Consider the following 24,803-nt stretch of genomic DNA (forward strand, 5'->3'; position numbering starts at 1 on the left):
AGACACTTACAAAGCACTTTTCTCCTTTTCCACCAAACCTACATCATGTTTCCCATATTGCCCCTTTTACCTATTTCTTCTGAGATATTTATCTCTCCTACCATCTTGGTGTCACCTCAGGATGGGTAAACTAAGGGGCTAGTATTTATTATTTATATTTCTATCACCAAAAAAGTTGAGGCTACCTATATAAATATAAAAGACACATACAACAGAACCATTCATTAAAGCAAGGACTTAATACACGTGACATGTGATCTGGTGGAGACTGAGGCAGGGAGACTACTGTAAGAAAAATGGACAGCAACCTAAAACAAGTAACTTGGCCTTGAGCTTTCTGGCAAGGAAATGTTATGAATTAAAGAGCACTCTTTTCTTTTTTTTATAAAAGGAAACATATCAATTCCTGAAGAGGAACATCAGTAATTTGCCTGAACTTATTTATCTAAGGTATTGACAGGACCTTATTTATCTAAGGTATTGACAGGACCAAGAATACAACCTAAGTCTTCCAAAATACCAGCTCTTTCACAAAACTGTACATCTTTATATAAGACTCAAGAATTTAATCTGACCAAATTCCCACCAGCAGTGGGACATTTAGACATTTAGACATTTAGGATGTCTACAAATTGTATATGTCTACACAGGACTTGGCATTTAATCAATAAAGACCCATGTGCCTACTGTGAAAGGCAGTATTACAGTGAATGAGACTGTTTCTGGCCTCAAGGACCTTGGAACTGTACAATGGGAGCCAGTTTACAAAAGAACTGAGGCATAAGGCAGAACACGATGCCCTAGAAAAGAGGACTACATACCACCGGAGCACTACATATATATGTACCTCTTATTGGGGGGGAGGGGGCAGGAACAGGGACATTTGAAAGGGCCTTGAAAGGTACAGAATTTTGGCAGATGGACAGCACAAAACATGGGCAAAGTGCATTAGAAAAGAAGAAGAATGCAGAAAAAAAGAAGAAATGTTTAAGGCCTGAAAGCAAAACAGCAAATAATCTATTTTGGCATGGTGCAGAAGGGGAGAAATGGGAGAAGCATGGGGAAAGTTGAGGTTTTATCATGAGGAGCCCTGAATGCCACACTAAGGTGGAGTTTAGATCGTTCTCTGTACACAATTGGGACTGACGAAGGCTTATGCTCAGGACAATTCAATGACCTGAATCCAGCTGCAAGATTATTCAATGTCTGTGTGGAGGACAGACTGGAGGGAAAGGGTTGGAGGCAGGGAGACTACATTAGAGATTGCTGGGATCGTGCCGGTAGAAGAAAGCTAGGTCAGGGGCAGGGACTGGTGAGCAAGCAAAGGTGCAAATACTGGGAGGAAGCACTGAGAGCACTGGGCAGACTGCTGTCTTCGGGATGGGGAGAAAGCAAAGGGGAGAAGGCAAGAGGAGTCTGCGGCTGGAGTCAGCAAATTTTGGCCCACACACCAAATCCAACCTGTCACCTATTTTGTACAGCTAAGAAGCTACACGAATTTTTACATTTTTAAGTAGTTGGGGAAAAGAATAATATTTTGTGACAAGTGAAAATTCAAATTTCAGGGTCCATATATAAAATTTTATTGGAACACAGCCACAGTGTGTTTACATATTGTATTTGCTTTAGTTCTACAAGAGAATTGTGTAGTTGTGACAGAGGTGGCCAGGCCCTCAAATCTGAAAATATTCACTGTCTTTTCCTTCATGGAAAAAGTTTTCTGACCGCTGATCTAAGAGGTTTTGAGGGTGGTGAAAAGAAATGGTATTAAGAGGAACAGAGAAATCTTCCATTGGTATGGTGGGGTCAGAAAGAGATATCAACTTTGAAGCAGTTAAACTGGAGGTGTCGATAAGAAAGCCAGGTAAGGGAGCCCAGCATGAAATGGAAAGACCATCTCCCCACGGGGCCTGGACATCCGCTACTCCCCCTCTACTCTTCCTCCAGATCACCGCCTGGCCTGTCTCCTGCTCATAATTCAGGCCTAAACTCCAATGTCACTGTCCAGGAGGAAGCCCCTCTCCCATCCACTTATGCATTCTCTACCCATTACCTTATTTTCTTTATTGCACTTATCACCACCTGAAATCACCTTATTTATAGACAGGTTTAACATCTTAGGTTGACTCTCTAAGGAGAGGCCTTGCCTCTGGTTTCCTAAAGCAACCCCGGTGCCTTGAATCGTGCCTGAAGCTGCTCGACAACTGGAGCTCAAGTTAAAGCAAATCATCGGCACAGTTTTAGGAACAAATGAGACTTGCCATTTGCAGCTGCGTGGGCTAAAGGCTTTACTAAAGGAAAGGGAGAGAGGAGAGGAAAAGAAGGCCAAGACACAGAAAGGAAGGAGAGAGGTAGTGTGTTTCAGAAGCCAGACAGCAGTGGGGCTGTGGGGCATCTTTCAGGAAGGGGGCGTTTAACAGCATCAAATGTTTTAGATAACAAGAGCAGAAAAAAGGTGTTAAAAGTGTGACAGCAAGAAGGTCACCTGTGACCTCAAAGAAGGAGGCTCAAGAGTGTGGAGGTGGCAGTTAGGTTGCAAAGAATTAAAGAATGAGTGAGTGGGAGGAAGTGAAGGCTTTCAAGGCATTAGGCAGAGAGTGGGCAGAGAGAGGTACTCCCAGGGGCAGGAGCTGGGGTGGGGGGGGATCCTTTTTTCTTTCTTTCATACAGTGACTTGAGTCCCATCATGCCACTGTCCTGTTTTAAAGCCTTGAATTACCCCTTTTATTTTATAAGGCCCAAAGTAATAATGGCCCATAAGGTCCTGCTTGATCAGGTTTCTGCCTGCCTCACCAGCCTGTATCTTTGTCCTCTCTGCTCCAGCTGCAGTGTCGGTTCCACCCCAGGTCTTTTGCACAAGCTGTTTCCTTTGACTGGAAAAACCTCCTCTTCCTCTTAGCCTGGCTAACTCTTTCACCCTTCAGATTTCAATGTTTAAAAAAAAAAAAAAGTACCACAGAGACCTCTTCTTCGTACTGCCTTCAACCTCTATAGCAAACTAAGACATCTCTCCTGGTGCTTAGCATAATTATAACAAATAGCTGTATAATTGTTGAATTATTCTGTTTTCCACTAGCAAGGAAGCTTTCTGAGGGCAGGAATCAGGTCTTGTTCTCACATAATACATGATTTACAGATAATTGTTAAATAAAGAAAACCTGAAAGCATGATTTATAGATAATTGTTAAATTAAGAAAACCTGAAAGCATTTTTTTTATCTCAGCCAGTCTGTACATCTCTAGTGGCCTACTTTCTAAATCCATATCAAGTGGGCTTACAGTTTACATTCCAGCCAGTTGGCTTTCTCCGACGCCCCCCCCCCCCATTTCTAGCCAACCTGAGTGAATGGTCACTCTAAACAAGTACAATGATGGGATTCTTTGCCCAAATAGCGAATGATTTTTCCGATTAGAAAACTAATATATGGTTATTAGCAGACCTGCCTAGTTAGACAGAATGACTTTAACTGAAAACAAAAACAAAAACCAGCCAGAATATTAGATTTAGGCATTATGCATCTAACTTCTTTAAGTCTGGTTTGTGAATCAGCCCTAAAATGTTTTTGCAGGTATGCAGCAAAGATCCACTGGGTCTCTTTATTATATAAATCACACCTCGGGGCCCCTGGGTGGCTCAGTCGTTAATCGTCTGCCCTCAGCTCAGGTCATGATCCCAATAGCCCCACATGGACTCCCTGCTCAGCGGGAAGCCTGCTTCTCCCTCTCCCACTCCCCCTGCTGGTGTCCCCTCTCTCGCTGTGTCTCTGTCTGTCCAATAAATAAATAAAATCTTTAAAAAAAAAAAAAAATCACATCTGTCTGCCTCCCTGTGTGTGATCTTGTTTAATAACAGAATTTTTCACTGGGAAAATATACATTTGGCAAATTGTTTTCTCCTTATTTTTTTACTTTGTCTTTTCTCTTACCATAAATAAAAGATTTTCAATTATACTAATTGAAAAAAATTGCCATGAATTACAGCCTTGCTACAGCTTGAGCAAATTAACTGTGCAAATAAGTCTGCAGACATAATTGTGCTTAATTGAATGAACTGTTGTCAGTTCTAATAGCTGTAAGCTCTTTAAATCATGATTAAAAACAAGTGTTGCATTAATTACAAATTGTTCTTACCTATTTCTACCTTACACATACAAACTTGTCGAAGTTACCCAATATACTTGAAAATGATAAACCTAAATTTATTTTTTTAAATACCTACAGGTCAACTATTCATCATTTGAGCTGGACTTCCCTTCCTGCTTCCTTTCCACAAATACAAAGGAGGGAATTTTACTGTCTTTATCCTTTTCAAATGGGAAGACAAGGAAAAGATACAGCTAACTTCTTTGCTATCAAAGAACATGGGATGAAAAGATCAAAAGCTCTTTTCCAACCACCTGGCAACTGTTGTTCTTGAGAATATAAATGCAACATAAACATCACTGAGAAGGCAGTAAAGGCATATTTAAAATATGATGAGGAAGGGCCAACTTTTTATACAATTTATATCTTGGGTAAACTTGGCTTTTGGAAAGCACATATATGGAAATAGAAACTGATAAAATAGCATTCAGGAAAAACTGAATATATATTTGCAGAGTTCTTTTAAACTCTTAGAATTGCTTAAACAGCAAAACTCCCTAACATATCATCTGACTTACAAGATTTTTAACTTCCACACAACTCTGAAGCCACCATTTTACAAACGGGTATGCCTGTGTTTCTGCCACTTCCTAAGTAAACTGAATCACTGAGAGCAACACAGAACCTTTATATTGACTTTCCCAGAAAGTCTAATACATTCCTACCAAATTATATACCTTGCATGACCTTTAAAGTTAAATTAAAGGCACCTTTGTTTCTCATTTTTCCTTAAAAATACAGCAGAACCTAATGTATTATCACCTTTGGTGCTGTCTACATAATAAACTCCTCTAGATTTGAGAAACTGCCTGCTTTAAGTGCCTAAACTTTTTTTGATTTAACCATTTCTAATTGAAGTCTTTCTAATATAGAATGTGTCAGCTGTTTTGCATTTAATGGGTCACACTTCCCTACCATCTTAAAGCATTCTGAATACAATTTGAGCTCTTTGTTTTTAACCCAAAGTATATTCACCAATAAAAAAAACAAATAAAGCTAACAATTGTTTAATTTATACCACGTGCCTGGCACCATTCCAAAATCTTCAGGCATAGTCATTCAATCCTCAAAACAATCTTACAGGTAGGTACCGTCTTTACTTTCATCTTATTGATAAGGAAACAAGCTTAAGTTGCCCACATGATCACCGCTAGGATCAAAACAAGCAGCCGGGCTCCTGAGCCACCAAAACAACAGATCATGAAAAGCAAGGCTAAAACACAGTAACGCCGTTTTCTATCTCCAGGTGTAATAAGTTGACCTGATTTCGTCTTTCCCAGCTGGTTCAAGTTACTCTGGCCTTTCTCGAAGATACCACAGCTCTTCCCTCTCGCCTGCAGAGGCAGCCTCGTCTCACAGACCGCTCCTAAGTAACTCGTTCCCTGCAGAGTTAAAGCACCTCTTATGAGCAAAGATTCCTCACTGGCTTCTCATTCTGAAGAAAACCTCTTCCTTGAGCTTGTCATGTTGCAATCCTGACAGCAGCTTCTCCACCTCCACCCACCGCTTGCACACCTCCCAAGAGCCCAACCCCTGAAGTCGCCCTTTTCTGCTGGAGACCAGACCTATCTATCTTGCCCTTTCCAGTATGCTCCACAACTCGGCCTCTTCCTAATGGCTTGGTCATCAGCAGCAACACCAATTACCATGCTGTGTTGTGAGACGGTGACAACTCCATCTCGCTAGGGTATTTACAATGGCATTTGTCCCTCCACTAAATGGCACCGCCCAGACTGTTTCACTTTTTGAGTTACGGTTCTGCTTTTCCTTCTGCTTCTCACTCATTTCCAAGATAAAAATTAACACTGCCTGTCTCAGACAATGTACCTTCTTGGATTCATCCTCTTAACAATTCCTGTCTCTTATGTTTGTAGTTAATCTCGCGCTGACTTGAAAACCAGTCAGATGGACTGTCAACAAACCCTTTATAAATTACAAGCAAATCAAAGTAGGTTGTCCTCCACTATAAGGAAAGCACATATGGATTCCATGACGTCTCTTGTGGCTCAAAACCCTTCCTGCCTCCTAGCAGTCTTCTGGATGGTTGATAAGTGGTGGATAAGAAGAACTATTTTCTGTGATAGTGTGGAGGAAAAGATAACGGTCGATTGAAGCTGACCCTGTCAGTGTTTCACAGCTGTTCCATTTGCTAATGCTGTTATATGCCTGAGCTCATTCATTCAACACAGGCCACAGCCCCTGACCTCACACTGCTCCCAGACTTGGGGACAGTCTCCGTCTTTACAATCTGGCCCCATCCTGCATGTCCAGCCTCACCTCCCTCTGCTGCCTCCCAGTATCCTGCTATAATCACAGTGGCTGCCTCCAAGTTTGTTACCCATACCACTTACCTGCCCACCTTTGTGCCTTTGCTCATGCTCATCTCCGACTAGATTCCCTTCCCACCCCTAGACAAGAGAACTCCTACTCACTCCTCTAGGCCCTACTCTAGGGAAACCTCTTCAAAAAAGTAGTGAACAGGGCTTCAAGCAAGGTTTAGCTTTCCTCAGGGGTTCCAGCACTCTTAATTCCAACCTCTACTACAGCATCACCCACACTGGGTTACAGTTACATGCAACAGGCTTATTTCCATATAAACTGTCTTATGCATCTGCCAGAAATTAGTAGGTACTGAAGAAATGTTTACTTATACAGAGTTAATTAATCTGTAACATTAAAAAATGGGGGAAGGGAGGAAGCCAGTTCTTAGTCCTCAGACTTTAAAGGAGTGCCATGAAGGTTCCCAGGAAACATTCTACATTCACAAAGTAGGACTTACTGTTTTGCATGTGTAAAATCTACAACTGAGAAACCCTCAATGAACAGCTCCAAGGTTCTTCACCAAACTATAAACTCTAGAAGGACAACGAATTTTTGCATGTTTTGTTCTGTTTATTCACACCCTGAGATTCATAACAGGGGCTCAACAAGTATTTACTGAATAATAAGGGAATGAACAAAGTGTCGAGTAAATATTACTGTAAAGTAAACTCGGTTACCACAGATTAAAAATATCCTAACAAAGACCAGCTCTGTCTTTTGGCCAGAGTAGACTTAAAGAAATTTTCATTTTTCCGCTAAAGCAAGTCTTGCCTTGGGACTGGGCAATTTATTTACAGAGCACCAAGGAAAAATCTGTGCCCACTGCCAGCTGCTAAGAATCACAGATCATAAAACCTCAGAAGTAAATATATCATGGAAATGAACTTAATGTTTTATGCTTTCTTGTTGCCAAAAAAACTGCTGCACTTCAGAGGGAAGAATACTCATAGGAGGTAGTTTCCTGCCCCTGAAACCCGGTCACTTCAACATGGCAGCTGTTTAAAACTCCATGTTACCATAGGGTTTTCGAGACAGGAAGCAATAGTGGCACACCTAGCTGAGTACAGGGGAGAGCAAGAAGCAGAGAGGAAACAACATGCCAAATGAGAACATGGCTTGGAGATTAGCCCACAGGGTATAAAAACAATGAACCAATTTCTCTAATGTCTCCTATAATGTAATTTACCTGTACATGGTAATTATCAAAAAAAAGAGAAAATGAAGAGCATAGAAACAGATAATACCTTCTCTGGTCACCAGCTGCTCCCTTTTTTTCCCCATCATTAGCTCTTCTTCCAATTTTAAGGACTCTTGTAGAAAAGAAATTGGTAAGAACTTGATGGTCTTTAAACGGGAGAGGGAGTAAACCATGGATGACTTTCCTCCTTTACTTTCCTCAATTTTCTGATTTCTCTACAGTGAGTGTTCCCTCTTGTTATGCTAAGAAAATTATCCTTATATTCAAAGAAACTGCAGAGCTGAAAAGTTTGTTCTAATAAGGAAACTACATTAAATAAGTCCTGTACCCAAAATAAGAATTCAATAATACCAAACCATCCAATCTTTTCACTCAATAACCTTAACCTCTTTGCTCAACTACTGCTATATCTATTTATTTAAAATGTTTTCATAACAATTATAATTTGTGTGGCACTTCAGTTACCATGTGTTAGTTAACTGATTTTCCCCAACAACTTTCTAAAATGGTGAATACTTTGATTTCCATTCTACAGAGGAAAAATGGAAACTGAAGGGAAGCTATTCGCTATGACAGAAGCCCATATCTTCTTGTTCCCCACCTGGCATTCCAAAACAGAATTTTTCAACCCCAATGCTACTGACTTTTGAGCCAGGTTATTCTTTGTTGTATGGGGCCTCCCCATGCATTATAGGATGTTTAGCAACATCTTTGGTCTCTACCCACTGGATGTCAGTAACACTGCCTCCTCCCACCCCACCCCTAAGTTATAATAACCAAAAATGGCTCCAGAAACTGCAAATATCTCTGGGCATACAATCATACCCAGTTGAGAAAGACTGGTCTAAAAGAATCCGAGAGGTTCTTTTTGGCATCTCTACTCTACGACAAGGCTCCATATACCACTGAGCCACAAGAAATCACAAAGCATCAGGTGCTGCTTGCTCAGGGACATTGAGTTAATTAACCAATTCCCCATTCACTTCAAACAATTTTCTAAAATGTGGAGATGAACAAGAAAAATTTCCTTGTATAAAGAGTCACATCTCAGGTGATAAATTTTCTAAAAGCATATTATCTCACTAGAACACAATAAGGAAATACATAATAAAAATATATAAAATACGTGTGTATTTAGCGGAAAAAAACACTTATTAGAGGGGTTAGAAAACACAGATCTTGGTCTTTGCTAACCTTATTAACTCAGTTATACATTAGTGTTCCCTCTATAAAAGTGAATATAAACCTACACGTTCTCAATACTTGCTTCAGCTGGGTTTCTGTCCAAATATACATATGACCTAAAGCTATTCAGAAGAAACTGAGTGATAACTTTGAAACATTACTACAATTTGTGGTCTGCAGTTGAAACCACTAGTGTTTGTGAACCCAGAATCTAAACTGGCAGACCTAACAATCTGATTTAAAAGCACTCAGTTTAAGTTTCTTCATGCCGTTTAATCCGAGTCTCTGTTCCTGCAAAGGCAACTCCGCCCTCAAAATTCCTTATTTTTACCAGCTTTTTAACAAATGCCTGAGTTGAAAAAATTTTGCAACCTAATTCACCTTAATACCGTAATCTGTAAAGGGTGGATACCACATGACCAGAAAGATAATCACAAGTACAGCATTAACCAAACTGATACAAGACTGCTTAAATTATAGCAAACTAAATGTAGTTATTTAAGTTATATTTTGGAAAATGTTTGAATTTTTTTATCTTTGTAAGTATAATTTATTTACCCTCTATCAACACTTCCCAATGGTTGTAATTAGTATATTGTGGAATCGGGAATCAATGTGGAGTATGTCACACTGCAATCCTCAGATGTAAAAGTACATTTTTGCAGCTATTTAGAGAAATTAAGATACAGTGAAAGTGCTTAGTTAATATGATATGTGAAATTAAGAAGAGGATTGATTATTCCTATTCATAATGTCCACAATCGCTCAGCATGATTACTTAACGCCTTTAAATGTGCTCTGGACCCGATACAAAGGAGCCATTTCTCTCCATAATACACAGTATATTGTACCCCAAATGTCTGGTACTCTCATGGTCTCCATTAACCTTCACCACAAAGTACAAAAGAACACAGTGATCCTTCAGTGAGAAGGGCTCCGTGGTCTTAGAAAACATCAGAGTCACCAAAAACAAAAGCGAGAAACAGCACAAAATGGGGTTTTGGAAAGGGAGGAACATTTAATCAATGGAATTAATGGAATAGTTAATCAATATTAAATGCTCATCTTAAAAAAATTTTTTGCACTGTGTATATGCCCATGATTTCAATCCTTTTCTTAAAAATTTGCCAAGACTCCATGATCATATGTTTCTGCATTCTACTCATCACTTAACTGTACAAGATTTTTAATGCGTTCTTCCCTGAAAGAAGCAATGACAATTTTACACCGATGTGAACTCCAGCCATGAGAGAAAAACCCTATGACTCGTAAAAAGAAAAAAAAAAAAAGTTAATAGCATGTATTCAACCAGGGACAGAAGACAGCTCACAGCCACGTATTAAAAGTGGCAGGGTCCTCTTCCCAACGGACACACAGGAATTCACAGAGAATATAGTTTTTTAAAAATGCGAACACCTGACAATAATCACACCTTTTATCTAGTCTCCTTAAAGAAGTTCCCTTGTAAACAGACATCCAAGGAGCCCGTATCCCTGAAACCCTGGGATGTGACTTGAGAGGGGTGTTTACTAGCCCCGCTAAAGCGACGTTTCCCTTTGATGCTTGGCGACCACGCGTGGATGGGGTCTGAGGAGCAAGACAGAAGGCCTGAGACCAGCCCCAGTTTCAGTTAATCAGTCCCATTACAGTAGGATTCGCACTTCCCCCAGTGGCTCTCTCTCACTGTTCCTCTTCCCTGGCCCTCTCGCCCAAGATGCGTCCTTCGCCCTTCTCGCGGGCTGCCCAGGGCCAGGGTCCCAGAAGAACCTGAAGGGGAGGGGCCGTTTCCTGAGTCCACAGACGCCCCCCTTCTAGCCCCAAACATGGCCCCAAATCCCAGAAACTTTCCGTCGCTGAAATGGCAAAGGAGGAAAACGACGAAGACCCTCGGCCTCCGTTGTGAGGCCGGAGAAAACCTCCTCCCGCCCCCCGCCCCCCAAAGACAGTTCTGCCAGAGCAGGCGGTCAAGTTCTCGGTGCAAGAGCGAGGGACGTCAGACCTCAAGCCCGCGCCTGTATCTCAGGGTGGTATAAACAGGATGTCAGCGCGTTCCAGGCTTGTTTATGAAAACTTGGTGTGTGCTCTGGGGGAGGGGGCGCCGAGCCTTAACCTTCCCCCCATCCCGGCGTGGGGCCCCCGCCCCCCAAACTCCCAGTCACCGGCCGGCTCCGCTTGGCTGGAAATCCCCCGCTTCCCCGCCCGCACCCACACGCCCCCAGACCGCCCGGGGCCCCGGTCCAGCGCCGCGCTCGCTGAGCGGCCGGGGGTGCGCGGCTCGTGAGGACAGAGAGCAGCGGCCGCGTCGCCCGCCAGCGCCGGGCTCCGCGCCCCTCGCCCGGCCATACGCGGCCGCCACAGGCTTCTCCACCTCCCCTCCGCGACACTCACCACTTCCGTGTGCGCCTGGGCCGAGAGGGTGCTCCGGGTGGCTGCGCAGGTCCGGCTGCCTACTCGCTCAGCAGCCAGCCCCGCAGGGCCCCGGCGTGCGCGCGCCCGGGGCTGAGGTGGGGGCGCGGGACTGGCGACCAGGGCTGGGGCGCAGGCCCGCACTGTCTGCGGCTGCTACCTACTCCGCCGCCGCCGCGGCCTGCGCTCCGCGACGCTCCCGCCCCGCCCCGCCGCTGGCTCCGCCTCCCAGACCGAAGCCGGCTCCGCCTCCTCGTGACGTCACAAGCGGCAGCCCAGGAAAGAGGGGGCGGAGGCCGCGATGGAGGCGTGCGTTCCAACAGCGCGCAGGACCCTGTACCTCCAGTCTTCCCGCCCGGTCCCTACCTGGCTTCGCTCATGCCCCCACCCTTCACTCGCTTCTTTACCGCGTCTTCTGGAAACACCAGTCTAGGAACAAGAGGTCTGCCAGGGCAGACAGTAAAACTGTTGTTAGGTTTTGGCTGTAGATTGATCCCTCCCAAGTTCGGAATGCCCTCTACCACATGTTCCTGCACCGCGATGCCTTTATCACAGTCCTCTGCCCCTTGTCGGGATAGCGTAAGAGGCGAGTTGTGTAGCACGACTAACAGGAACTTAAGATCAAATAAATATCATCTGACAAGTTACTTCAGATCCAATGCATTCCGTATTTAAAGAGCTCTTTTGAGTTAAAAAAAAAACAGCTAACATTTGTTGATACCTAATGTATTCAGCGCTTTTCGGTTTTTTACTAATAATCTCTCATAGTACATATTATCCTCATTTGATCTATGAGAAAACAAATCGAGGCATATGTATCTTAAAGTAACACTACAGCCAGAATTCATATCCTTGTAGACAGTCTACAGCTAAATCCTGATAATTTTACTTCCAAGGTATCTCCAGTCCTTTTGCTTTTCTCTTTCAACAACATGATCCAAGCTCCCCTCATCTCTCGTCTGAAGGACCACAATCACCTCTCAAATCCAGGCTCTGCATTTCTCCAGTCTCCAATTAATTTTCCACAGTGAGCTTTTAAAAGTTCAAATCTGTTCCACTCTTGAGCTTGAAACATTCCAGTGCCTTCCCCCTGAAAATCCTCCTCAGCATGGTCAGGTTCCCACAGCTCAAGTCACTGTGGACTGAAGCTGCCCCACCTGCCCTGATTTCTCTAATCAGCAGGCTGATTAGAGGGCTCCCGATAACTTGGGGGGTTACTGCAACTTACCTCATACTGAGCAAGAAGTGCTAGTGTGTACCTGATGAGTGAAGAGAGCATCTGATTCTAGACTTCTGGATTGTAGGTCTGGCTCCTACCATTAGCCACCTGAGATACCCTGAACAATTTACAGCTCACTCATAAAAGTTGAGGGACATACTGAAAGATCTCGAGTGCCTTATGGAAGGATGCAGAATTCAGAGAAGACAGGAGAATCAAGCAGGGAGTGTCGTGGCCCAGTTGCCTCCACTTGAGGGTGTTTGTGTGCATGTGCTCCCTCACCTGCCACTCAGGGCTGTTCATCATATTCTTCACCTGTTAAATTGGGATAATACCTTCCTTATGGGGCTTATGCTGAAAGTGAACAAAGATAATGCAGGCCTGGCACACGTGGTAGGCTTGGTAAATCATCTCTATTGAGCTGGGCTTTAAAGAACAAGTTGGGAGTGAATGAATGGAGACAATCATGAAAGAGGCACATTTCAGAGAAGGGGAAGAATAAATATCAAGGAAAGTCAAGATAGCAGCAATGACCCCCATTGTACTCAAGAAATCTGACTGCTATATAAATGGAAAAAGGAGAGAGGGCCTTGGTTGAGTGTATTTCCCTATACCAGGCATTGCACTAAGTGCTGAAGATTCAGGGAAAAAAGACCCAGTTCCTGACCTCTGATGCTCAGATTGGAGTGGGATAACAGACAGGTGAGTGTTCAGTGTGATTCATGCTCTGCTAAAACTGGTCATAGAAAATTACCCAGCCTAGCCCGAACAAATCAGGAAGAAAAGAAGAAACTACAAGGAGCAGATAAATCACAGGAGCCCAGGTGGGGATCATGGCATATTCAGGCAGTAATATATATATATATATATATATGCTGTGGCTGGGGAATAAGATGTGGGTTATGCACAAATCTTGCCCGAAAGACATCGTGTGTTCTTGAGGTATTTAAGCAAGTTTTTATTTTATAAGAATCACCCTAGGGCAGAGTTTCTCAACCTCAGTACTATTGACATTTGGGGCCAGAAAATTCTTTGTATGGGATGCTTCCTGTGTATTGCAGGATATTTAGCGGTATCTCTGTCCTCTAACCACTAGATGCCAGTAGCAATCCCCATCGCTTCTCCTCCACGTCCCCCAGCCCCTCACCCACCTCCTGGCTGAGTTATGACAACCAAAAATGTCCTCAGATGTTGCCAAATGTCCCCTGGGGAACAAAAACCACCCCTGTTGAGAACCACTACTGTTAAAATAAGGTGGACGATGGATTGGAGGACAAGATTAATGTCCATAGCATTGCAGAGCTGCAGGCTACAAGTGATAAGATCAATATTTAAAGCAGTGGACTAGGGAGGGATAAACATGAAAGTGTCAAAAGCCTGAAGAGGTAGAACAGACTACATGGTAACTGATTTAGATGTGGGCGCTGAGGCAGAGGAAGAGACTCACGTGACCAAAATTTTCCAAATTAGTTGACAAGTTGACTAACAACACCACCAACCAAATTGGATAAGGAATTCAATTTCATGTTTGAGAATGGAAAAAAATTGGATAGTCACCCTATAAGGAACATATGAGAGAGAGAGAACAGTATAAAAGGAGCACTATACATATTTCCTTCTAATATGTAACATGTAGCATAAAACCCGCAAACCTGCTACAAATATTCACCTAAATTGAACTAAACTGAATGCAATGAAGTAGAAACCTCTTATCGGGGAAATTCTCAAAAAACAACCCCATCCAACCAGCAATCGTACACGTGGCTTTCTGATGTAAATCTTCATCAAAAAAGTGTTTGCTCATCAGTTTATTTCTCTGGAAAAGATTAGATTACAATGGGGAAACAGATTTGAACAATAAGGTTTGCCTTAAAAAGTTGTACTGAACAAAACTAAAATACCGTTGTATAGATCATGAAATTCAAAGACTTGGAAACTAGAGAAGAGAGATAAAAATCACTGTAATTTTGCAACCCTAATATAAATGTTTACCATATTATATATTTTTCTTCCAGTTCTTTTTTTACTAGGCATATTTTTAATTTAAGTATAATCATGGTGTGCATGTAATTTTATAAGTTGTTCCTTAAATTTATTTTAATTTATGAGCATTTTTCCATGTTACTACAAAAGTTTTTGTAACTAATAAATTTCTTCATGCAAATAAATAATAATTAAATATATACTATTTAGGCAATTATCTTAGGAGTTATTGAGTTAAACGGACTGCATATTTTTAGATTCCTGATTCATAGATTCATATTGGCAAGTCACTTTCCAGGAAGTTTCCAAAAATTTACACTGCCCTGAAAAATGCACACATTGTCAGGTTCTGCAACAATGAACATTATCGTCTTTTTTAAGATTTTATTTATTTGAGAGAGTGAGCGAGAGAGAGAGCACAAGCAGGGGCAGAGGGAGAGGGAGCCTGCCTCGGGATTCAATCCCAGGACCCCAGGATCATGACCTGAGCCAAAGGCAGACACTTAACCAACTGAGCTACCCAGGTGCCCCAAACATTATCATCTTAAAATGATTTACATTTTTGGGGCACCTAGCTGGCTCAGTGGGTAGAGCATGCAACTCTTGACCTTGGGGTTATGAGTTCGAATCCCACATTGGGTATAGAGCCTACTTAAAATTTAAAGGGGCACCTGGGTGGCTCAGGCAGTTAAGCTTCTGCCTTTGGCTCGGATCCTGATCCTGGGATCGAACCCCATGTCAGGCTCCCTGTTTAGCGGACAGCCTGCTTCTCCCTCTCCTCCCTGCTCGTGCTCTCTGTCTCTCTCAAATAAATAAAATCTTTAATTAAAAATTTTTTTTCCATTTTCTTATAGTCAAGTATGTTGACTGTTGTGGGTTTTTTGTTTATTGTTTGTTTGCATTGTGGTTTCCTCTGTGATTCTTTAGGAAGTCATCCTCCCTCCTTAGGTTAGACAAATGAATACAACAAATATTTGTTACGTGCCAGCACTATTCTGCACTGTAAATACAGCGGCGAAACAAGACAGGGAAGGTTCCTAGTTGGAGAGGATAGCTGAAAACAAGCAAATGAGTCAATAATTAGAATAACGTCAGATCGTGATATATGCTAAGGGGGGAAAAAGATTTAAGAGACAGAATGAAGGAGGATGACATAAATGTTTATTCTACATTACTCTGGGTTTTGTATAGCTCAATGCTTTAAATATCTGATTCTAAGCCCTCTGAATTTTCAGTGGATGTTCCAAAGTGTCTGAAGTGCTATTTTTTTAAATCAAGACTGTCATTTATATTGAAAATATAGTATTCAGTAAATGTTCTTTATTTAACAACCCCTTTCCCTTATCCCACCCTCCAAAGAAAAAGGAAAAGTAATATAAAATGTTAGGTCTTTTACCTCTAAACTAAATTTAGATAGTAACTGGACAGTTACCTCTGTGGTCTCTAATCCACTGAGTTAGTCTCCTTCACTTCTAGGTTATCGTATAGTTAACTTTATAAGAAACAGATCAATGGCTTTCCAAAGTAGCAGTCTCTTACTATATGCCCACCAGTGATGTATAAAATTTTCAGTGGCTCTGTATCTTCACCATACTTGGTATTACCAGTCTTTTGTAATTCTGGCAATTCCAATAAATGATCATTTGTGTTGTCCCAATGAATAAAGAATGATGTTGAGAATTTTTCATGTCTTCTTTGCCATGTGAATGAGTATCTTCTATTTTTGAAAAGTGTCTAGTCATTTACCCTTTTTTAAAATCAGTATTTTATCTTCTTATTATATCACTTTAAGAATGAATTATATTCTGGATATACGTCTTTTTATTGTTGATATGTTTTATACATAGAAATGTGAACAGCATGCCTTTTTGTTTTGATATAATGAGTGCATTTCAAACAACAAAAGTCTTAATTTTGATGATCCTATTTGTCAATTTTTAAAAGTTTTTGATGTGTGCTTTTAGTGTCACATTTAGGAAATCTTTGCCTAATCCAAGATAATAAATATGTTCACCCATTTTCTTCTAGAAAATTCATCTTTAGTTCTCACTTCAAGTTCTACGATACACTTCACATTTAAAAATTTTCTGTATAATCTCTGATTTTTTAGTACATAGATAACCAGTTGTTCCAATAATATTTATTAAAAAGAAAATTAGTCTCCTAAGGTGGGGAAATTATTACACTTACAGGAAAGAGATCCTTTCCCATTGTCTAGTACCATGAAAACAGTAGGCCATCAATAATACTGATGCCAAACTGAAAGTAAGAAAAGAGAGTCTGATTAAATGTAATGAGGAAGCAAGAGGAATGTATATAATTTTTTGCCTAGAAGGAATCATGCATGACATATAGTAAAAGTTCAGTAGATATTTGCTAAAAGAATAATTCAGAGAGAAAAAAAGATGAAAGCAGTGGAATCACATATGTACAACGGTGAATGCCCACTTTAAAACCTTTCTGGAATAAAATTCCTGAGGGAACACTGTCCAGAATTTTGATGCTTCTATCATGCATTTGATGAGAATATCAGTACTGCCCTAGAACTATTGCTTGAGATATACCTTGATGCTGATTTGGGGAACTTCCTCAGCTCACTCCTGTTAAGACATGAGGTTCATCTTCCTTAGGGGACTTCAACTCTCTAAAGATGTCAACTCTGCCCTTAGCCCAACGGTCCCAGAGCTGAGTAATAAAGGTGATTCTGGAGCAGTACAGATCTGAGTTTGAATTTCAGCTCAGCTGTGCCACCTAGCAGCTGTATACCCCAGGCAAGTTCCTAAATTAATCCTCAGTTTCCTCATGTGTAAAATTGGAATAAACTACCGAGCCCACTTACCGCAATAAATGCTTATGAAGATGGAGGAAGAAGGTACATACAAACTCACTGTGTCAACTACATTATGGTGCACGGCCAGCACTTAATTAGCTAGTCACTCACTGGGGAGCACACATTAGTTTAGGTCTTGCTTCAAGAAGCAAGTAAGACAGGATTAGATAAGCAAGAGATTTATTGGGGAAATGCCTGTCAAGGGGGAGAAAGCAAGAGAAGGTGAGGGAAGCCTCCAGACCATGTTGCAGCTTCAATATCTGTGGAAGAAAAGCGGGGGAACGGGAGGAAGGGATAGAAAGGGCACATTTCCAAGAAAACCTCAGGGAAGCCACTCGGGAGTTCTCAAGCCGAAGTGGCCACCGCTCACTGGAACTGGCCTGCCTTAGTATGCTTGCCGTGCTCGGTCACGGACATGGGAAGCCCCATCCCCACACAAACATGGTGATGGATGCACAGAGGAAATAGCCGGAACTCTCCATTAGTCATGCTCCCTGCAGGAGGAGATCTGAGCCGTGCACTTTCATGGCGGCTCCACTCTACCCATCGCACTGCTCAGGCCCACTTCTGTAGCAGCTTCAGGGAGCAGGACCTCCACAGGTCTGTGGACCTGTGTTTCTGTGGGGAGATTTAGAAAAGATGGTTAATGAGGCAAACTATGGCCAGGTCACTGCCATGGTTTCAGAGCCACAGCTGGTTCACATCCGCTCCCTCTTCTATCCATCCTTTTTGTTTGTTTGTTTGTTTGTTTGTTTGTTTGTTTTCTCTTCTGTCCATTCTAAATTCCTCTCATGCTTAGCTCTTACTTTGGCAGGTCCTGGTGGCTTACCTGGTGAAGTGACCCAAATCTTCCTTCCAGAGGGATCTGAACCCTTTGTAGTCACACCCTTCTCAGGCCAGGAGTGCTATACACTTCCAATCATGGTTCCAGCGGGGCACCTGAGTGCCAGGAGAGGCCCCTGTGTTCTCCTGAGTTCCACTCCTCTTCCTCCCTAGCTGCATGTGTAAAAGGAACTCTACCTCCTGCTGATGAAGATGGATTCTCCCTGCCATGAATGGTGACTCTTTTCCCCTGCTGGTCTCTGGAAACAAGGAATCCAAAGGGCCTTGGTGACAGCTATAATTCATAAACCCATAAGACTCTTCTTACATCCCCTGGCAAGGGCCCAGGACCTCTAACACTTGAAGAGACCAGAATGTGAACAAAGTTCCCCAGTGAGTCATTAGGATGATGGTAAATGGCACCACTCCTGCTCTGATTCCTTGGTTCCTGGATCCAGTCATTCTCCTAAGTGTGGACACACAGTCATGCAGAGGTCTCTGATTTAAACATATCCTATAGGAAGACAACCCAGTCTCTCAGAGGGTTGCCTCTTATCTGTCACTTCCGACGTGCCTTTCCAAGGCCTCCCAGCATTCTAGGAGGTCCGCTGCTCTAGACGGTGTCATATGTGATATATATGACCAGAAGACCAAGTGATCATAGGCCCTCTCTTTTTTAATTTTATGTAGTACGTTTGTTGTCGACACAATTGCCTCTTGGGACACTGTGAGCTGTTAACTCTCTCCGTGATTCCTGCAGACCACGCCCCTGTGGCTGCCCCTCTGTCTCTGCTGGTTATTACGGTATTATGGCCTCATGGCTTCTGGGAGTTAAGCACATCCAATTGGTCTCTGTTCCTTAGGAGGAGCCCCATCCTGCCCATGACTGTTAAGGAGCCCAGCTCTGGGACCACTCCCCTACTTTAAGCCCAGACCTTCAGAAGTGACTCTTAGTGACCTGATACCTCTCTCTGCAGTACATTCTTAATGGTCTTGGTGAATGGCGTGCCCTTTGGGGCTGCCATGAAACATAATCCTCTCCTGGGGCTTCTGGCCTTACATGATACTTCCACTCTACAGGCCCCTTCCCTCAACTTCTTAATCCTTCCTCTGCCTTCCTCCAGGGCAACTTGGGCATCTCCACTTCACTCAGGTTTGGCCATCACTTTTTCCAGGCTTCTAACAGCCATCCCATGTATTCCACGGTGAGTTTGCCTCATCCTCTCAGGTCCTTGCTAGGGCGTTAAATGCTGTGTCTTGGAAAAAGACCCCTAAGTCTGAGCTCCAGATAGTTATACTTCTCTTGGGCAAGTTTACTGATCACTTATATAAGTGACTGCATTTCTCCTGTTGATTGTTAGGAAGCTCAGAATCAAATTTTAGTCATACATGTTTATTTTTTATGATTTATTTCTTTATTTGAGAGAGAGAGAGAGCACCTGGAGCAGGAGGAGGGGCAGAGGGGAAGAGAGAGAGTCTCAAGCAGACTCTGGGTTCAGCGTGGAGCTAGATGCAGGGCTCATCTCACGACCCTGAGGTTATGACCTGAGCCGAAAACAAGAGTCAGACATTTAACCGACTGAGCCACCCAGGCGCCCCTAGTCTTACATGTTTTATATACAGGTACTATATACCTTATGTTCCATCTTCGAAACAGCTTCATCTTTCTTCTTACTTCACACTGACTCTTTCGATTGCATTTGTTCAACACACTATCTGCCCAGCACTGTGCTAAGTACATATATATTATCTCATTCCATCTTGGCCTCCCCTACTGTGGGATCTTGGGCAAGATATCAAATTTCTACAAGATTTTATTTCTTCACCTGTAAGTGAGGAAAATCATAATGTCCACTTGATAGGGTTATCATGGGGATGAATAATCATAGTTAATATCATTAGTTATTAGAAGACACTCAAAAGTTTTTTTACTTAAAAAGTCCAAATATCTGATATAATTATAAGACATCAATGTAGTAATTTCTGAAAAGATGAACATTTGCTTATCATAAAAACACTCAATATACAGAGCAGAGTATTACTAATCTTGTTTATTATGGCTTAATCTAACGGAAGGCTTTTGTGGTTCATGTAATTAACAGCACTATAACAGAATCAATAAAGCTGTTATAATGAATGTTCATACAGAAATGTTCATTTATGGGCGATACACACACACACACACACACACACACACACACAAGATAAATGGGATGATGGCCCCATTGGAAGGCAGTGAACCCAAGGATTCTTTACTTCAAAATCTATTCAGTTTTACAGGAATATTAGATTGCTTTGGACTGACTTACTAACTCTGATAATGAGGCTTATTCTACCCCAGGGATTTAGTATACTGCATTAATAATGAAAACACTATTCTGACAGCCAAGCTTAGAGCCTGGAAAGGCCACTGGACCAGAAAGCATGGGACCTGAATGCTCAGTGAGCTCTGTGATTGACCAAGGAAACATAAGGCAGTCTGTTTAACCTCTCTGAGCTCGTACTTCTGGGTTAGAACACATGATTTTACGACGTCTGTCAGCATCAAAATTCTGTGCGTCTTTATTTTTTAACCTCATAGTATCCATGTAAAAGTGATTGGCCAATAAATCATATTTGCATTTGCAGTGGAAAGCCTAAATTACATGCCTAAGAGCAATAGGAAAATAAATTATAGTTTAACAAGAATTAGATTTGATTTCTCCCCAAGTTCTAACCTTCTAGGATTCTGGCAGGAGAGTAATAGCTAGGACTCATAGATTCTCAGAGGTCCGTGGCACCCAACAATTCAACTCAGTTCAACAATATTTATTCAGTACCAGTATATGCCAAGTACATACTAAATTCTTACGTTTCTGAGAATATGATGCAAGATACACATGATCAGTAACCAAACAACTATGTGTATAGGATACTATACTCAGCCCTTAGCAAGGGTGGTCCTCAGAGACTGTGGTATATAGAAGAAAAGGCAAAACATCCCTCTGAAAAATAAATGATCAAGTGTCAAATAGCTGACACAGAAGGGAAATGGCATAAGATTGCAGAGACAGGAAACATCCTGAAAACCCAGGTAGACTTCCTGGAGGGTGAGATATGAGTTGAAACTTGAAAGATACCAAAAAACAAAGAGATGGGAAAGTGGTAAGCCTATTTAGATGGTATTTATATCCTTCCCAGAATTTTTAGGATTAGTTTTACTTTTATGTGTGAAATATATGTGTGTGTTGTCTTTACTCAATTTTAGGTACCACGACAGCAGAAACCACACATAATATTTATATGATTCAGCACAACAGATATTTACGTTGTGCCTACTATGTGTGAAGTACAGTGCTGGGTAAGTTTGGAGGGGAGGGAAAGGTAAAGAAGGAAAGAGAAAGAAATCAGAGATATAACTCGGAAGTCAGCAGAGGCCCCTTTCCCTCTCAAAGATCTGGGTAAACTTGGTTTGAACCCCCAACTTTTAACCTGGCCTGGGGACGTCTACAAGTCCTTTCCAGAGCTGGATGACATCCAAAGGGACACTTCCACCTCCTCACATCTAATCTGTTCTGCACAATATTGAAATGAAGCTCTGCCCCTTCCCGGTTTTCCCATCAAAGGCACTCACACAAAGCCGCCTGGCTTGGATGCTCATTGCTGGAGATGTAGGGAATGGCGGGGAGGAGTCAAGCAAGGCTGTGCCACCAGCTGCTCTCTCCCTTTTCCCTCTGCCCTCCCTCCTCTCCCTTCCCTCACTCTCCAGCCCAGATCATCCCCAAGAATTGCACATTCTCCCTGTAGTACCCACAGCAAGCGGCCCCTCCTCTCACATCCGGGTGCTCAGGTTCCAACATTCCACCTCAAGCTCTCCAACTGATTCGGTTATACCCAATTTTCCAAACCTAGATGCTTCTAGCCCCAAGAGGAATTTTGGCGCCAGCTATTAAGAGATAGTGATATTCTCTGCACCTTGCTTCAAAGAGATAAGTACACTGGTAACGCTAAGAGAAACCCAAAGTGCTGGGGGGGGGGGGACAGAAGCAGGAGAGAGGGCGGGAGGGGGATCATGATGGGTTCCTTGACCTCTTCCAGCTGGTCTCCCTCTCTCCCCTCACACATTCATACAGCATGTACTGTGGGCATCACTCTTGGGGAATCTGTCTCTGCTGCCTTCTATTGCTATTTCTCCTTCCATCTGTCCCTGTGTCATGTCTCTGACCCATGTTTTGTGGCTCCAACACAGCAGCATTCCTGTTTCCTCCCCCAAAACTCGCATGAGTCATGGGCCTCCCTGATGGGTCTGGAACCCCCCTTGCGGGAGCTGTATAATTTACCTAGTTTCACAATTACCTTCCCCAGATTTTCCCCCAAAATATCATATAGCAGGAATTTGTTTCAATTAAAATAAATTAACATACCTCTAAGGATGCATTGAGTATGTAACCAATTTGCTCGAGATGGCTGGCGATGTCCATTAGTGTTACATGGAGGAGGAGCTGGAAAGGACTAACCTGTACTGGGGCACCCCAGGGGCCAGCCGTCTGCTGCCATTCCCACAATCATCTTTTCAGGTGAGATGGGGTAATTTGCCAAAGGTCACACCACTTCAGAGCAGGCACTAGAACCGTAACGCAGGAATATTTGGCTTCAAAGCTCCTGTTCTTTTCATGACACCACATCTCTAAAATAATAATACTCCCTTGGGGACATTCAAATTCTCATTATTAAAAAGAAGGACAGTTATTTGATAGGATACAAACTAAAGACCACTCCAATGTTAGAGTCCTGGAGTCGTAGAAAGAATACTGACTCTGTGACCAACAAGCGGCTTCACCTTTCTGAGCTTCGGGTTACTCATTTGTACACACGATTTTACAGAATTGACATTCAACACTAAATTAAATCATATCTATACCTATTTAATATATAGTTAATTTAATATCTAAATCTAACACTTTCTGGCAAGAAGGGTTCAGTAGACCTGCTTCCTTTTACAGAATGTAAAATGGGAGTTGACAAGTCCGACATTCCATTTAGTTGGGCAGGTTTTTTAATTGGGTTAACACATTACATTATTTGGGAGGGGCATTCGTTGACTTACACGTGAGCCGCTTAATCACTAATTCACCATCTCCCAAAAGCAACCACAGTCCTTGGAGATAAGTTGACATTGCCATCAACATCACAGGAAGCCCTCTTCCACAATAACTATGACCGTCTCCTAAACGAAGTGCTTTCAGATTGTTGCTATCAGCCCAGGGAGGAGGTAAGAGGATTTAAGGTGTGAGCATTATAAGATGTCGGGAAGTTCTGGAGGCTGGTTTGGGGAGATGGATCCACTCTTCCCAGTCCCTCAACTACACCAAGTCCTACTGGCTCACGTTTCTAGGAGCACAGTCTTGGTTGTGAATCAGAACGGGGTCTTAGCTCCACCTATTCCTAGTTGTAAGACTTTGAGTTTTAAATCTCAGTTTTCTCATCTGTGAAATGGGGATGATGGTAGTTTCTGTCTTCTAAGGTTGTTGTGAAGATTAAGTTACATAAGCACTTAGTTCAGCGTCTAGCACATTGTAAGCCCTAAAAAAGTTGGTTATTGTTGTATTAGCAAGGATCAGGGCCTTGAAGTCCTAAGATACAGGGCAGTAGAAGAGGAAAGGAAAGGCTTCCTGTTGCTGGAGGATCAAGTTCAATGTCACAATAGGGCATACAAAGTCTGTCATAATCTGGCCCCAAACCTGCGCTTTACCCTTTGGTTACCTGCACACACTCTGCAAAAACCTCCTTAGCTCCCCGAGGCAAGCGGGATCCATCCTTCGGTTTCACAGAGCACTTCGCATGTACTTTTGTACTTTTTCTTATCACACCTTATCCCACTATTCTTTTGCATATCTATCTCCAATCTACCCAACTCCATCCCAGTGAATTTGTGGATGCTAGAACTATGTATCATCTTTGTATTTGCAGCCATTCTGTGAGTCTTGGATGGATGAATGGATAAGGAACATGGGACAACACAGTGACTTACTTGGTCAAAGGATTAAGACCAGGAAACCCGGATACAGGGTAGGATAGTCTTTGTTTGCTTCATAGATTTTCTTAAGCCTGAGCTTAAGGGTATGAGCACAAGTGTAGAGCACATGACATTTGCAGAATCATTTGCCTGATGGGGGTCGTGGGGCAATCTGTGTGTGTCTTTCAGGGAAGCAGGACTGGCTGGTGGCTCCTGGCAGGGCCAATATCAAGCAGAACACCTTAGCAACCAGGGAGCCAAGGCAGGATGATACCTCTGAGTTCTCCTGCTATCCTCAAGGTTAGTATGTTAAGCAGTTAGGAGCGGCAAGCCCTTCCAGGTGTGGTCAGTTGCCAGCAGGGCAAACAGACTCATTGGTAAGGCCCATCGTCCTGTGATTATGTTCACTGTAAACAATGATGCAAAATCTAAAGATAGAAAGTGGGTATGAGATGTGATTCCCACAGAGGATAGACCATCTGAGGATAACACTTCAAAGTACCTGGAATATAAAATATTTAGGACATAAGGCAATATAGAGGGAGATTATGTATCTTGACTATATCCTATTTTCATTTTATTTTTTTCTTGTTGTTACAGGCAACTGAAAATGATATTTATTGACTGATCACTTATTATGTACTTCATGCTTTTTTGAAAAAAGTGATGTGCTGGAGTCAGCTCTGACTGGCACGTGAGAA

At 42.4% G+C, this 24,803-nt stretch overlaps 1 protein-coding gene across 1 annotated transcript in view; it reads right to left on the bottom strand.

The window, feature by feature from the left end:
* JAK1 (Janus kinase 1) overlaps positions 1-11,459 on the bottom strand; it is a 126,159-nt gene extending 114,700 nt beyond the window's left edge. The window contains 1 exon segment of the mRNA XM_045802148.2: positions 11,236-11,459. The gene's annotated coding sequence lies outside the window, so the exon portion shown is untranslated.
* Between the last annotated feature and the right edge of the window lie 13,344 nt (positions 11,460-24,803).

This window comes from Ursus americanus, chromosome 12 (genome assembly GCF_024610735.1).
Source record: "Ursus americanus isolate L20-20 chromosome 12, mUrsAme1.1.p, whole genome shotgun sequence".
Taxonomy (NCBI): Eukaryota; Metazoa; Chordata; class Mammalia; order Carnivora; family Ursidae; genus Ursus; species Ursus americanus.